The following is a 15012-nucleotide window of genomic DNA, read 5'->3' as shown; positions in this document are numbered from 1 at the left end:
CACCAAAGGAAGTTTTAATATCAAATCGGTTTACGGTTTATAAGTTATAATAAAATTTGGGTACTGTTGAGAGATTTTCACCTACAAGTTTCTGTTTGTATTTCTTTTCTGTTACCCACAAAGATAAGAAAGGTCTCCAGTCCAGTCACTTATTAATTGAGGTTCTCATACCCCATAATTGAAGTATTGATGCCCCATCTGGAAGCAAATGTCTGTTGTAATAGATCCTAAGCTATAGGAAGAGTAGGATCTATGCTACTAATTAATTCAAGATGCCCTTCTAGCATGCCTTTGATATTGACTGTTTTTTGGGTTTTTTTTTTTTTTTCTTTTCAATAGTTGACTTAGTGTAAATACAGACTACCAGAGATAGGAAGAAAGGATGGAATGCATTTCTATCCTTTGAAAAGTTTCAGGGACACTTTGAAAAGCTTGAGTCTTGTAGTAAAATAACATCTATATAATTGAAATGAAACAGACAGCCATTCATGCTGTGACTACTTCAGGTTGTCTTAATATAATGAAATCATCACAAAAGGGACTTTCAGTCCAGGTGTATTTGACAACCCTTCTCTTGCAGAACTGGACGACCTCGCTCACTTCCCAGTTACCATCCCAGCTGGCTTTTCAATTATTATTTTTTCAAATTATGTTTCAGTTTGAATCATCTCTGATCATTTCAAATGTAACAGTTAATATTCCTATCAGATAGGAAAATATGTTTTGTGAAAATATGTATCTTTTATTTTATTTTATTTTTTCTCTTCGGTGGTATTTGGTAAGGTAAGGAGGATAATAAGCAATTTGAAAATGCTCTCTCTGTTCCAGGTTGCTGGGATGTGAAATTTGGGAGAAAGAAGATGAAAGTATAAGATGATGGCTTTTCTCAGCGGTGTGGATGCTGAAATGTACAGAACACATTGTTTACAGCATCTCTGGGCTGTGAATCAGCCGTGATTACAGCTGGCTGGGGCAGAGCTGAAAGGGCAGAGGCATCAAAACCCAGCTCGTTTTTAAAAAACACAAATCCTTTTCACTGCCCGTGGACGAAATGACTGACTGACATGCTAAACCTATTAAATATGTATTTTGCAAATTTCGAAATGAGCAAAAATGCTATGTAAAAATTTTTACAGATGCTGAATGATTGTAAATGTGGTTAAAGATGTGGGACTGGCTCCAACTTTGTTCTTTCGTGGGCTGCTATTAGCTTACATTTGAAATCTCTGTTGGCCACGTAGTCCACATTGTTCTTCCAAATGTAATCATTTCTCTCTTTTATCTGATCTCCTACAGTCTCTCTGTTTTCATCAATATCTGACAGCAATTCCCAAAGATCCAATAGCGTCCACTCTAATATCCTTATGTGTACTCTCTTCCCTCTTTGAAATCTAATATCTTAGCAGTGAAATAATTTATTGTGCTTTATTTAGTCTTTTTATTTTTTGCATGTTTTGATACTATCCTTTTGAAAAGAGTTATTTGGAAATTTAAACCAACTGTTCACCAAAAGTTATGAAAGCATGATTAAGAAATTTTCTCTGTTTTTAAATCTCTTTTTTAAATGTTCATTTTTTTTAGAGTGCCATGGTCAATGCCACCAAGTTCATGGATCTGGCAGTGATGGGAAAATGAAGATGCATTTCTTGGAGTCCAGCTAATGGGTAAGCCATACAGAAGATCAGATGAGCCAGAGGATTCAGTGACAGCCCTAATTTTTCTCAAAAACTGTTAGTTTATGTGTTTGTCCCAACCTGGAGATGTTTCATTTCTTGAATTTGATCTTCTGATAAAACAACGGTGGTACCAACACATTCTCCTAGTAAGTGAGAGCCATACTTGGTTCTAAATGGTGCATGCTGTATTTCTATTTGTCCTGAGTCCTAAAGAAATGCATTTTGTAAGCACTATCTGAGAAGAAATTTTTATGGGTACATTACAGTCTAGTATGTGCATTGTTAAAGGGAAAACTTGTTTCAGTGAAGTAGTTGGCAGAGAACTATAAATCTTAATGGATAGGAAAATATGCCTTTCCGTAAAAAGGAAAGAAAGAAACAGACACGGAAAGCAAGCAAGACACCCTGCTAAAGACTCCTCAAAAAAATCACGCCTCTGACCAGCATCTAGAATGTTCATCCTTTTCCAGTGTTTATGATCAGTCCACTTACATATTGCCATTCTCCTCTGTGTTCTTCCATTCTATTTGAGAAAATTGTCCCTTGGCTGTGCCAAAAATTTGAGGCAAAAATGAAAAATGTTTTGCTTTATTGCTAACCTGTGAAAATGTGTTTTTTTGCCAGTGTTGTGATGGTTGGGTTTTGCGTTTTGTTTTTTTTTTTTTTTTCCTCTTTCTCACATGGCTCTAATCCTGGCTGGATAGATCTTGACGTGCAAATAAAATTCCATCCTAAATAAGTAAATTGTGTTTCTCAGTTGGAGGCTGGAAAACCCTATTCCTTAATCTTCTGCTCATACAAAATATACTTCCCACTTCTCGTTACTGAAGTTCATGCCTTACTATACCAGAGTGGACAAGCAAAGAAAGTATCTGGAGAAGGATACTTTTTCTTTAACTGAGATATGAGAAGTTGAATTAAGGAAGCTCTATGGGAAGGCATAGTCAATGAAGCAGAAATAGATGTAAGATCATGGCATCTGGTCCCATCACTTCATGAGAAATAGATGGGGAAACAGTGGAAACAGTGTCAGACTTTATTTTTTTGGGCTCCAAAATCACTGCAGATGGTGATTGTAGCCATGAAATTAAAAGATGCTTGCCCCTTGGAAGGAAAGTCATGCCCAACCTAGACAGCATATTAAAAAACAGAGACATTACTTTGCCAACAAAGGTCCATCTAGTCAAGGCTATGGTTTTTCCAGTGGTCATGTATGGATGTGAGAGTTGGACTGTGAAGAAAGCTGAGCGCCGAAGAATCAATGTTTTTGAAGTGTGGTGTTGGAGAAGACTCTTGAGAGTCCCTTGGACTGCAAGGAGATCCAACCAGTCCATCCTAAAGGAGATCAGTCCTGGGTGTTCATTGGAAGGACTGATGCTGAAGCTGAAACTCCAATACTTTGGCCACCTCATGCGACGAGTTGACTCATTGGAAAAGACCCTGATGCTGGGAGGGATTGGGGGCAGGAGGAGAAGGGGCCGACAGAGGATGAGATGGCTGGATGGCATCACCGACTCGATGGGCATGAGTTTGAGTAAACTCTGGGAGTTGGTGATGGACAGGGAGGCCTGGCGTGCTGCGATTCATGGGGTCGCAAAGAGTCGGACATGACTGAGTGACTGAACTGAACTGAACTGATGGGAAGGCAATGACAACCCTCTCCAGTACTCTTGCCTGGAAAATCCCACGGGCAGAGGAGCCTGGTGGGCTGCAGTCCACGGGGTCATGAAGAGTCAGACACTACTGAGCGACTTCACTTTCACTTTTCTCTTTCAAGCATTGGAGAAGGAAATGGCAACCCACTTCAGTGTTCTTGCCTGGAGAATCCCAGGGACGGCGGAGCCTGGTGGGCTGCCATCTTTGGGGTCACACAGAGTCGGACACGACTGAAGCGACTTAGCAGCAGCAGCGTGGGTACTTCCTACAACTCTAAATACCTTTTAGATATTTGCAGGATACTCACTCTGTTGACAAAATTTTGTCTGTAGAGACATATCTACATTACAAAGACATGAGAGACTGTACTCAGCCATTCAACAAAAAACATACTGAGAGTCTTAAGTGCTCTGGAATAAAGTGAACAAAACAAACTGACCACAGAGATAGCTGTCATCAGGGAGCTATCTAACTGGCATAGTGTTCAGCACTTATATTTAATTGTTCAACCAATGATTAATTATTTGGCAGTGTTGTTTGAACCTGCTTTATGTACCACAGTTATGTTACTACTCTGTTAGGTTTTAGGATTCAGAGACTTGATCCCAACTGTCAAGAAACTCTCAGCCTAATAGTACAGAAAAACATCTAAGCCAATACATTCAATAAATTATAATTGGCCCTGGTTGCTGGGAGAGGGTGAGTGCTCAGTAGTAGTGGGTCATGTGAGTAGGGGAGATACAGTTTTTTAATCTAACTATACTGTCTCCAGTGACTAGTATCCCCATGAGATTTCTTCCCTGGAACTTCTCCAGACAGGCCACATTAGAACTTGTATTATCCTGATGTGACTGTGAATTCAGCTTTTCTCCTGTAACTTACCTGTGCTTTGCAAAATTTAATTGTTTTTCTATAGCACGTTTAGTTCATCTCATAACTTCGTACCCCACCAATTCAAAAACTTTGATTTACCGCACATTTTCTATAATAATTACTCTAGAGATATAAAGCCTATCAGTCTTGTTTCTCATACACTAAAGATTGGTTATTGAGTGACAAAGCTAGACTTAACGTGTCTTTTTTAGCTGCAGGGAGCTCTCATAATGTGGAGTTCAGAGCTGGCTTGGTTATGTGAGCACTAGTTTAATTTAGACAGGGTAGACTGAGTATCAATTAAGACAGTATTCTAAGGATTGTGTTGGTGTTTTAGTTACTATGTTGTATCCGACTCACAACAAACTGTGGAAAATTCTTAAAGAGATGGGAACACCAAACCACCTGACCTGCCTCCTGAGAAATCTATGTGTGGGTCAAGAAGCGACAGTTAAAACCAGACATGGAACAACAGACTGGTTCCAAATCAGGAAAGGAGTACGTTAAGGCTATATATTGTCACCCTGCTTATTTAACTTATATGCAGAATACATCATGAGAAATGCCAGGCTGGATGAAGCTCAAGCTGAAATCAAGATTGCCGGGAGAAATATCAATAACCTCAGATATGCAGATGACGACACCATTATGGCAGAAAACAAAGAACTAAAGAGCTTCTTGATGAAGGTGAAAGAGGAGAATGAAAAAATTGGCTTAAAGCTCAGCATTCAGAAAACTAAGATCATGGCATCCGGTCCCATCACTTCATGGCAAATAGATGGGGAAACAGTGGAAACAGTGAGAGACTATTATTTTGGGCTCTGAAATCACTGCAGGTGGTGACTGCAGCCATGAAATTAAGAGACACTTGCTCCCTGGAAGAAAAGCTATGACCAACCTAGATAGCATATTAAAAAGCAGAGACATTGCTTTACCAACAACGTCTGTCTAGTCAAAGCTGTGGTTTTTCCAGTAGTCATGTATGGATGTGAGCATTGGACTATAAAGAAAGTTGAGTGCCAAAGAATTGATGCTTTTGAACTGTGGTGTTGGAGAAGACTCTTGAGAGTCCCATGGACTGCAAGGAGATCCAACCAGTCTATCCTAAGGGAAATCAGTCCTGAATATTCATTGGAAGGACTGATGTTGAAGCTGAAACTCCTATACTTTCGCCACCTGATGGGAAGAACTGACTCACTGGAAAAGGCCCTGATGCTGAGAAAGATTGAAGGCAGGAGGAGAAGGGGATGACAGAGGATGAGATGGTTGGATGGCATCACTGACTTGATGGACATGAGTTTGAGTAAGCTCTAGGAGTTGGTGATGGACAGGAAAGCCTGGTGTGCTGCAGTCCATGGGGTCACAAAGACTCGGACATGACTGAGTGACTGAACTGTACTGAACTGCTCCTACTCTTTTGATTCTATGGACTGTAGCCCTCTAGGTTCCTGGATCCATGGGATTCCCCAGGAAAGAATACTGGAGTGGGTTGCCATTTCCTTTTCCAGGGAATCTTGCTGACCCAGGATGAAACCCGTGTCTCCTGCATTGCAAGCAGATTCTTTACCAACTGAGCTACCAGGGAATCTCCATTCTAAGGATAAAATTTAATAAATAAGAGTGTGATGGCAATGTTTAAAGAAAAGCTATTCTGAAGATGATACAGATTATTCTGCAAAAGTTAAGCAGGATCAAAATATCTTTTATATCATTTGACATGCAGGTAGGGAATGCTCTTCCTGGTTACATGTGGATTAAACAGCCCTTCTAAGAGCTGCCACAAGATAAAATGTATGTCCTAGTCTAGCCTCATCATGTGGAACTGTAATTGCCTGCTATGGTGTCAGCATCTCCCACTAGACTGCATCCAATGATGAAACCAGTGATATCTGTTTGATTCTGGCTGTGTACATAATAGGTACACAATATTTGTTCATTTTAAGTTCAGTCAACAGCAAAAGCTTTGCAAAATGTTTAATTATCATTCAATTGACCTTCATAGCAGATTCTTTTTTTTTTTTTTTGCCAAGTTAATATATAAATTTATTTATTTATTTAAAAATTTTTATTTTTAATGGAAGGATAATTGCTTTATAATATTGTATTGGTTTCTGCCATACATCAACATGAATCAGCCATAAGCACACATATGTCCCCTCTTCTTGAACCTGCCTTCCACCCTACTGCATCCCTATAGGTTGTTACAGAGCCCCCGTTTGAGTTCCCTAAGTCAGACAACAAATTCCCATTGGCTATCTGTCTTACATATGATAGTCTACATGTTTCCATGTTACTCTTTCCATTGGTCTCACCCTCTCCTTCCTCCCTCCACACCCATGTCCATAGTTTGTTCTCAATGTCTGAGTCTCCACTGCTGCTCTGCAAATTGGTTCATAAGTACCACCTTTCTGGATTCCATATATATATATGTATATGGAAATGGGTACAAAGCTTTAAAAAGCCCCACTAAGGTATAAAACTAAGAAAAAGAAAAAAATTTTATGATGACCAAGTGTAAGTTTTAAAATCAGGCAGTACGTAATCTTAAAACTTTATACTTCTATTGACTCTGTATCATCTTCAAGCAGGGAGACTTGTCACTTGAAGGGCCTTGAAAAGTCATCTGAAGACTAGGACATCAAAGCTTAAATTCAAGATATTTGCCACATTTCAGGCAAAGGGAATGTACCCAGCATTGGCAGGGAGGAAATGTCATCTCTGGTCACCTTGTAAACTGCTAACCTACCAAGATATGTCCAAGGATAAAAATCAAAACATTTTCAACAGGGTTCTATTCAGTGGTCACATTCTTGAATATTTCATCTTGTCATTATTTTATTTCCAATCAAATATAGAAAGTGGTCTCAAATTTGTCTTTGTTTTTCTTTTTGTGAGATGGCAGAACTGTTTTTGCTTAAATTGGAGTAGTGCAACTTATTTTTTTCCTAAAACTTTCTGATAAATTAAAAAAAAAATTCCAACCTAAGATGCTTTTTCAAGCCTTCCTTCCAACAAAAATAGTGGATAAGGAACAATGTGTGTATTTATTTATGCACAAAGAACTTATTGAGCACCTACCATGTTATGAGAGGGCAGGAGGAATGGCTATACAAAAAGAAATTGCAAAATGATTACAACTGGATTCTCTTTAGAGGTTCAGAATCTAATGGAAATGACAGACATACATAGAAGTAACTATATTAAAATCAATTGATACTTGTATATGTATGATATGTGATTATATATATTATATAATTAAATATATAACCACTATATATTTATTCATCACCTGCAATGTGATGGACATGAGGCTAAGCACTAGGAATATAATAGTGACTGAGATGCAAATTCTTGCCCTTGTGGTGCCTACATTCAACTTGGCAAAGCAGATGATAAATGAATGAATACCAAAAAATGATTAAATACATCATCAGTAAAGAAGGGGATTAACTGTAGGAAGAAGATCAAGAGGGGGCTGTGATAGAGGGGTGGATTAATCATCACAGAAAATGTGATCATGAAGATGCTCATAACTAGGAAGCATTTAGGCAAATACCTGAAGAACAGTTTTCAGTCATGCAAAGAAGGAGCTGGGAAAGGATGCTTCAGGCAGAAAGAATTGTCATCCTAAGGGCTAGAGGTGTGATTCAGTTCAGGTCAGTTCAAATGTCGCATCTCTGTGTTAAAAACTTTCCTGAAACCCTCCAGGCAAAGTAGCAGAGTTGTACTCCTTTCCGTGTTTGATTATGTTGTTAATCCTGCTACTCCGATCTGTTCCTCATTATGTTAGAATTATTTGTATGTGTGCCTGATTTCCCACTAGACCGAGCTTCCATTTGCCATTCACCACTGCGCCACCGTACCTGTTGCAACCCCTGGTGTAGGTGTCACGCTGTTTTATTTTCTTCTTCCTTCTGGCAGGTTGGAACACGTACCAGGTGAGAGGATGAGAAGGGTGCAGAGTTTCTCATATAATGCTCGTGGAATAACTAATCTTGATGGTATGAAAAAATGTTCTCACTGACCCCCCACATTCTGAGGGAAGAATGGGTTTCTTTTCTCTTCACTTTCCTTTAAGAAAGAAACTATAATAACCTGTACCACTGCAGTGGAAAGCCCTTGGAAGTGGAACTGACAACTAGCAGAGAAAATGTGGGACCACAGGGGTAAGAAACAAAAAGACAAGGTAAATGAACGAATGGAAGAAGAGAGAGGGGATAAACGGGGGGAAACTTCTCAGCTTATCTTAAATAACAGAAAGATATTTAAGAACAGAGATGTGACATTCTTGAATGCGTAAGAGAATCTGGGAAATTACCTAAATCTCCAACTTGTCTTGAGAATATTTTTTATAGGTTAAAGTATATAAACCCAGTATGTGACTTTGGGCAATATTATATTATTTTCTAGACACTGTGTGTTTTATTTACTAACAGCGAATATGTGAACACAGGTAGCCCTACCCTCGCCTATCAGTGATTAGAGTAAAATGAGGGATGTAAATAGTAAGTTTTCAATATTTTGTCAGTGGATGTTAAATAAAGTTCAAAGCAAGAGCTATTTATTGACTGCTTCCCTTGTGGCTCAGCTGTTAAAGAATCTGCCTGCAATGTGGGAGACCTGGGTTCAGTCCTTGTGTTGGGAAGATCCTTGTGGAGAAGGGAAAGACTACCCACTCCTGTGTTCTGGCCTGGAGAATTCCATGGACTGTACAGTTCGTGGGGTCGCAAAGAGTCGGACATGACTGACTGACTTTCACTTTTCATAATTCTATTGGGTTGTTTGAAATGAAGGAGTTTTATCAATTCAGGCTCCTGGACATATATTATAAATGGGAAAAGAAGCCCTGTATCATTTTATAATGAAACAAAATACTGACACAAAGAATTAGCTGGTTTGGTTAAAAGTTTTAAGTTTTAAAACGGGGAAATACAAAGTGTCTAGAGTAATTTGAACTGTAAGGAAAAGAAAAATGGGATATCTCAGGGGTTCTTAGTGGGTAGGATGTAGGGTGATAATATGAAGAAAATCAGTGGTGAATGAATAATTTATTATACTTTTAGGGGTTACTTTTCTGAAAAGTACCATGACTAAGAAATTTTATCTTGCAATATTGATGTCCCAGCAAACTTATGAAAGCCAATAAAAATGATATTATGCCTGTGAATACCTTATATAAAAACTCAAGAAGCTCTGCTTCCAAACCAAACTGAATTATTAAAAAATAAAAACAAAAATACTGCGCTGGTACCTTGTACTAGTTAAGATAGCCTAAATCATGCTATAGTACAAGAAACTTCCTAAACCAGTGAGTAACACAAAACTTATTTCTCACTCATGGGAGGGTGTTACTTCTCATAAAAGCCAAGTAACTCATTGAACTAACCCTACATCAGGTAATACTTGTAAACAGTGGGAAAAATTTTTTAAACGAATCCCTTGAAAGCTTGTGAAAATGGCCAAACCAGGAAAATATTGGAGCAGTATCAACACTTATAAGAAGGGAAGAACACAGGGTAAATTTCCAAATGTTTAAATACAGTTAGGTTGATAGCAGTCCCCAGTGTAAACACTCCTCTGTCCAAAGAGTTCTCCAGCCAAGAATACTGGTGTGAGTAGCCATTCAGTTCTCCAGGGGATCTTCCCAATCCAGGGATTAAAGCCGTGTCTCCTGCATGGTGGGCAGATTCTTTACCACCTGAGCCACTGGGGAAGCCCATAGGGCTGAAATCCAACTAGAAAACTATCAGACTTCTGGCTTCAAGAACCAGATTCCAAACAACATAGCAAAGGCTGGAAGAATGAAGTGGGAGTCTGCTGTTGTCAAGTACAGAGGAGAGAGAATTTGTTGTTGGAGTTTCAGCTAGTTTAACTATCTGCTATAAAATGGTTAATACTTCTTGAAGGAAATAACATAATCCAGAGTATCCACACACACACACACAAAAACCCACAAAAGAATATATTATCTGGGGAGTGGGGGGAAATTGTTTGAAATTAGTAGGTGAGGATTTTAAAACAACTATTAAAACTATGCTAAAGTATAAAGAAAACTATGTTCCTAGTTACTGAAAAGTTATGAAATCCAAACAGAAACATAAACTATAAAAAAATCAATATAGCTTCTAGCACTGAAAAATAAAATATCTGGAATAAAGAAAAATCACTGAATGGATTAACAGCAAGTTGGAAATGACAGAGCACAAAGATAGTAAACTTAGAAATGGATGAATTGAAATTATCCAACATAAAAAACAGAGGAGGAAACAGTCTTTTTTCTTTTTTTTTTTTTAAATAAGAATGAGTAAAGTCTTCAGGCCCAGTGGAGCAATTCAAAAGGCCTAATATGTATGTAATTGTAGCCTCATAAGTAGGAGACAGGTAATAGAGAAAAAACTTTGAGAAATTGCTGAAATTACCAAAATTAAAAATTTAAAAAAACAATTTTAGTTTGAAAAAGTTCTGTGCATGAGAAATATAATGCAAAGAAAATCAACCGTGTATATCATAGTCAAGCTGCTAAAACAGAGATAAAGAGAAAATCTTGAAAGCAGGCAAAGAGAAAAAGACACAGACCTTCAGGTGAACAACCATTTGATTAAAACAATTTGTGACTTCTTATAAGCCACATAGAAGGCCAGCAAAGAGTGGAACAATATTTCTAAGGACTAAATAGGAAAAACACTCTCAATGTAGAACTTTATATTGAGTAAAAATATTCTTCAAGAATGAATTATGCCTCAAAAAAGCTGGAAGAAAAAGAATGAAACAAAAAAACATTTTCAGATAAAAAGAAAGTAGGAGAATTTGTTGTCAGCAAACCCACACTATAAAAAGTGATAAAGGCAGTTCTTCAAGATGAAAAAAAAAAAAAAAAGATACCAGATGGGAACTCAGGTCTTCAGGAAGAAATGAAGAACCCTGGATATCATAGATGCAACATCACATTGAAAGATATTTTCCTCTTAATTAAAAAGATACATATAGTTTTAAAGTAAAAATTATAATAATTTATTATGAAAGTTCGCAGTGTACATAGAGGTAATATATGTGACAAATTTAGCATAAAGGACAAAAAAAGAGGTAAATGGCCATATGTATTTGCAAGCCTCTTATGTTTTGGGGGAAGTAATGGAATATTAACAGTAAGTAGACTCTAAAAGGTCAAAGATTTATGTTTTAATCTCAACAACAACAGATTAATATAAAGATATATTGATAAAAATCCAATAGATAAATTATAATTGAATTCTAAAAATATTCAGTTAATCTAGAAGACAGAAAAGGAGGAACTGAGGAACAGAATTGAGGGAACAACCAGAAAACTTACACTAAAATGGTAGACCTAAATCCAACTATCTCAGAGCTGATATATAGTGTAGATGCTCTATGCACTCCAATGAAAAGGCATTATCTTGTTAGATTTTTTGAAAGACCCAGTTATGTCTAATCTATAAAATATGTGCTTTAAATATAAAACATAAATAAGTTGAAAGCAAATAAGGCTAGTGTGACAATCAATATCAAAGAATATGTCAGGACAAAAGATTCCCAGAGATACAGGGATATTTTGTAATGATAAAAGGCCAATTTATCAGGAAGACATATATATGCACCTAATAACAGAACTTAAAAATGCATGAAACAAAAATTGACAGAAAGAAAGGGAGAGATAAAAAAATAAAATCCACCATTATAGTGAAGGATTCTTAATACCCTTTTCTAAGCAGTCAATAAAAAAACTTAAGAAAAAAAGATATTAAAGATATGGAAGATTCAGAATTCATTTGAATCAGTTCTAATGAGATGGATGAAACTGGAGCCCATTATACAGAGTGAAGTAAGCCAGAAAGATAAAGACCATTACAGTATACTAACACATATATATGGAATTTAGAAAGATGGTGATGATAACCCTATATGCAAAACAGAAAAAGAGACACAGATGTACAGAACAGACTTTTGGACTCTGCGGGAGAAGGCGAGGGTGGGATGTTTCGAGAGAACAGCATCAAAACATGTATATTATCTACGGTGAAACAGATCACTAGCCCAGGTTGGATGCATGAGACAAGTGCTTGGGACTGGTGCAATGGGAAGACCCAGAGGGATCAGGTAGAGAGGGAGGTGGGAGGGGGGATCGGGATGGGGAATATATGTAAATCCATGGCTGATTCATGTCAATGTATGACAAAAACCACTACAATATTGTAAAGTAATTAGCCTCCAACTAATAAAAATAAATGAAAAAAAAAAAGATATGGAAGATTCAATAAATAATGCCATCAACCATCTTGACCTAATTGTCACAAAGCACTGCAGCCAACAGCTAGAGAATGTACTTTTTTTCAAGTATATATGAACACTAGAAGCTTCTATTGGAAAAGAAGAGTCTCATATCAGTGACCCAAGAAGTCTTTACTATGTTTGCACTGTAGGGAGCTAGAAAAAAATATCCAAAAGAGGTAGAAAGAAGGAAATAATACAAGAGTAAGAAAATCAATGAAATAAAAGAAAATAAAAAATATACAAAAGTGGACAAAGATCTTATATAAATAAGGTGTTAAGTGCATGGTTGAATCAAGATTTGTTGTGACAAGCTGAGATGAAGAATGTCATCTTGAAATACACATTGTGAACATCAGTGATACTTCAATTTCAAGATATCACTCTACTTATTAAGGGCCTCCCTGATGCTCAGTTGGTAAAGAATCCACCTGCAATGCAGGAGACCCCAGTTCGATTCCTGAGTTGGGAAGATCCGCTGAGAAGGGAGAGGCTAACCCACTCCAGTATTCTCAGGCTTCTGTTGTGGCTCAGCTGGTAAAGAATCCTCCTGCAATGAGGGAGACCTGGGTTCAATCCCTGGGTTGGGAAGATCCCCCTGAAGAAGGGAAAGGCTACCCACTCCAGTATTCTGGCCTGGAGAATTCCACGGACTATATAGTCCATGGGGGTCGCAAAGAGTCAGACATGACTGAGCAACTTTCACTTCACTTCACTTCACTTCACTTCACTTCACTTCTTATAAAAGAAACAAAGTCCCTTACTGAAACTCTTTCCACAAAGAAAATATCAGGCCCAAATGATTTTCCCGTTGAATCTTATTCCTCACTCACATAAAATGTGCTCCAGGTTGTAGTGACTCCACAGGGAAACATTTCCCAGACTCAACATTGCAGGAGATTTTGTCTCTAGCATCTTGGTATGTGGCTTCCAAGGATTCCAAGTAAAGAATCCGTCTGCCAAGGCAGGAGATGTAGGAGATGTGGGTTCCATCCCTGGGAGGAGGGTATGGCGTCCCACTCCTGTATTCTTGCCCGGAGAATCCCATGGACAGAGGAGTCTGGGGGACTACAATCCATGGGGTCCTAAAGAGCGGGGCATTAAAGCAGCACAGCACACTCCTATCTCCTATGCGACCTCTTTGATCACTGAGGGAGCGCAATAGAGAATTGAATTTCCTCCTTGCAGCCTCATCCTGGAAGGGACTCTTCACTTCTATTCACTTTTATTGGCTAGAATTTACCATATGACTTCACCACCCTTTAAGGGGTGGGAAAATATAGCTTATTATTCTGAGGAATGAAGAACATGAAACAGGATGCAGTGAACCTTTAGCACTGTTTGCGACCCAGAACTCTTTTTCTGTAACCATCTTTGTCACGTGATCAGAAAGTATCACGATTAGTGAGGCAAAATTGTCTCCAAATAGTATTTGTTCAGACTGAACTTGGAAATGTGTATATTATGTTTTCCAATTCACTATCTTACTTTTTTCATTTTTGTAGATCTTTATAAAATTCCTAAACTTTAAAAAGATGATCATATTACTTAAAGGGTATTTCTTTTGCTGGATTTGATATTTTAGTCTTTTATCCATATTCTGAAAGGATGAGGGATTAAAAAAAAAAAATTCTACTCTTTGCTTTACTCCCAGGGACATATTGTGTTGTGCTGTGTTACTCTGTGATTGGGAAGGACAGAGTCAGCAACTATGATCTTTGCCCTGCTCTTTTGTTTAAGGGAATCAAATGGCATCAAATTTATGTATGCAGATAGAATATAAAATATTTTCAAACTACAAATTGTCTAGTGAGTATACTATGTTAGGAAAATTGAATAAGAGCCTTAGTTGAAATTGCTCTGCTCTGAAAAGCCTAAAGGATGGACACATGCACTTGATATTATGTATACAATAGATAACTAATGAAAACCTACTGTAGAGCACAGAGAACTCTACTCAATGCTCAGTGGTGACCTAAATGGGGAGGAAATCCAAAAAAAAGAAGAAGAAAGAGGGGATATATGTTTATGCATAGCTGATTCACTTTGCTGTTATAGCAGGAACTAACGCAATGCTGTAAAGCGACTGTATTCCAAGTTTTTTAAAAAGCTATGGAAAAAAGCTATTGTTTGCCTCAAGTGCAAACACTCTGAAGAAGGCAATTGTCATCAAATGAGTGGGAAGGTAAGCCTGGGTAGCTGATTCGATAACTTCAGATCCTTAGTTTGAGAAAAAGAAAGCCATGCAGTTAGTCATCAACACACACACACAGCACTTACAGACCTATAGGATGAGCCACGTGAGGGAGAAGCATTGAATAGTGCAGGGTGGATACTGTCAGCTAGAGGGCAGAAGTACAGTGGGAGAAAAATGCCATGGTGCCTTGGAGATCCAGCTTTCAGAGCAGACAGCCTTGGTTTCAAATCTTCTTTCTTCCCCTTCGTAGCTTTATTACCTGGTTGGTGCCAGTTATTCCAGTTTTGTAAGCTCAATTTCTGCCTCTCCAAAATGGTGATAATT

At 37.9% G+C, this 15012-nt stretch overlaps 1 long non-coding RNA gene across 4 annotated transcripts in view; it reads left to right on the top strand.

Annotated features, from left to right (window-relative positions):
• Positions 1–15012, top strand: part of LOC122707756 — a 248160-nt gene that overhangs the window by 177830 nt on the left and 55318 nt on the right. The window contains exons 4-5 of one of the 4 annotated variants that reach the window (XR_006344904.1): positions 1582–1664; positions 8127–8821. This is a non-coding gene — a long non-coding RNA (uncharacterized LOC122707756). Of the gene's footprint in view, positions 1–1581; positions 2461–8126; positions 8822–15012 lie in introns of those variants that run through there. The other 3 variants (XR_006344905.1, XR_006344902.1, XR_006344903.1) reach the window with 3 other exon arrangements.

The sequence above is a fragment of the Cervus elaphus genome, chromosome 14 (genome assembly GCF_910594005.1).
Source record: "Cervus elaphus chromosome 14, mCerEla1.1, whole genome shotgun sequence".
Taxonomy (NCBI): Eukaryota; Metazoa; Chordata; class Mammalia; order Artiodactyla; family Cervidae; genus Cervus; species Cervus elaphus.
Note: the sequence above shows the minus strand (reverse complement) of the source record. Positions and strands in the feature narration are given on the sequence as shown.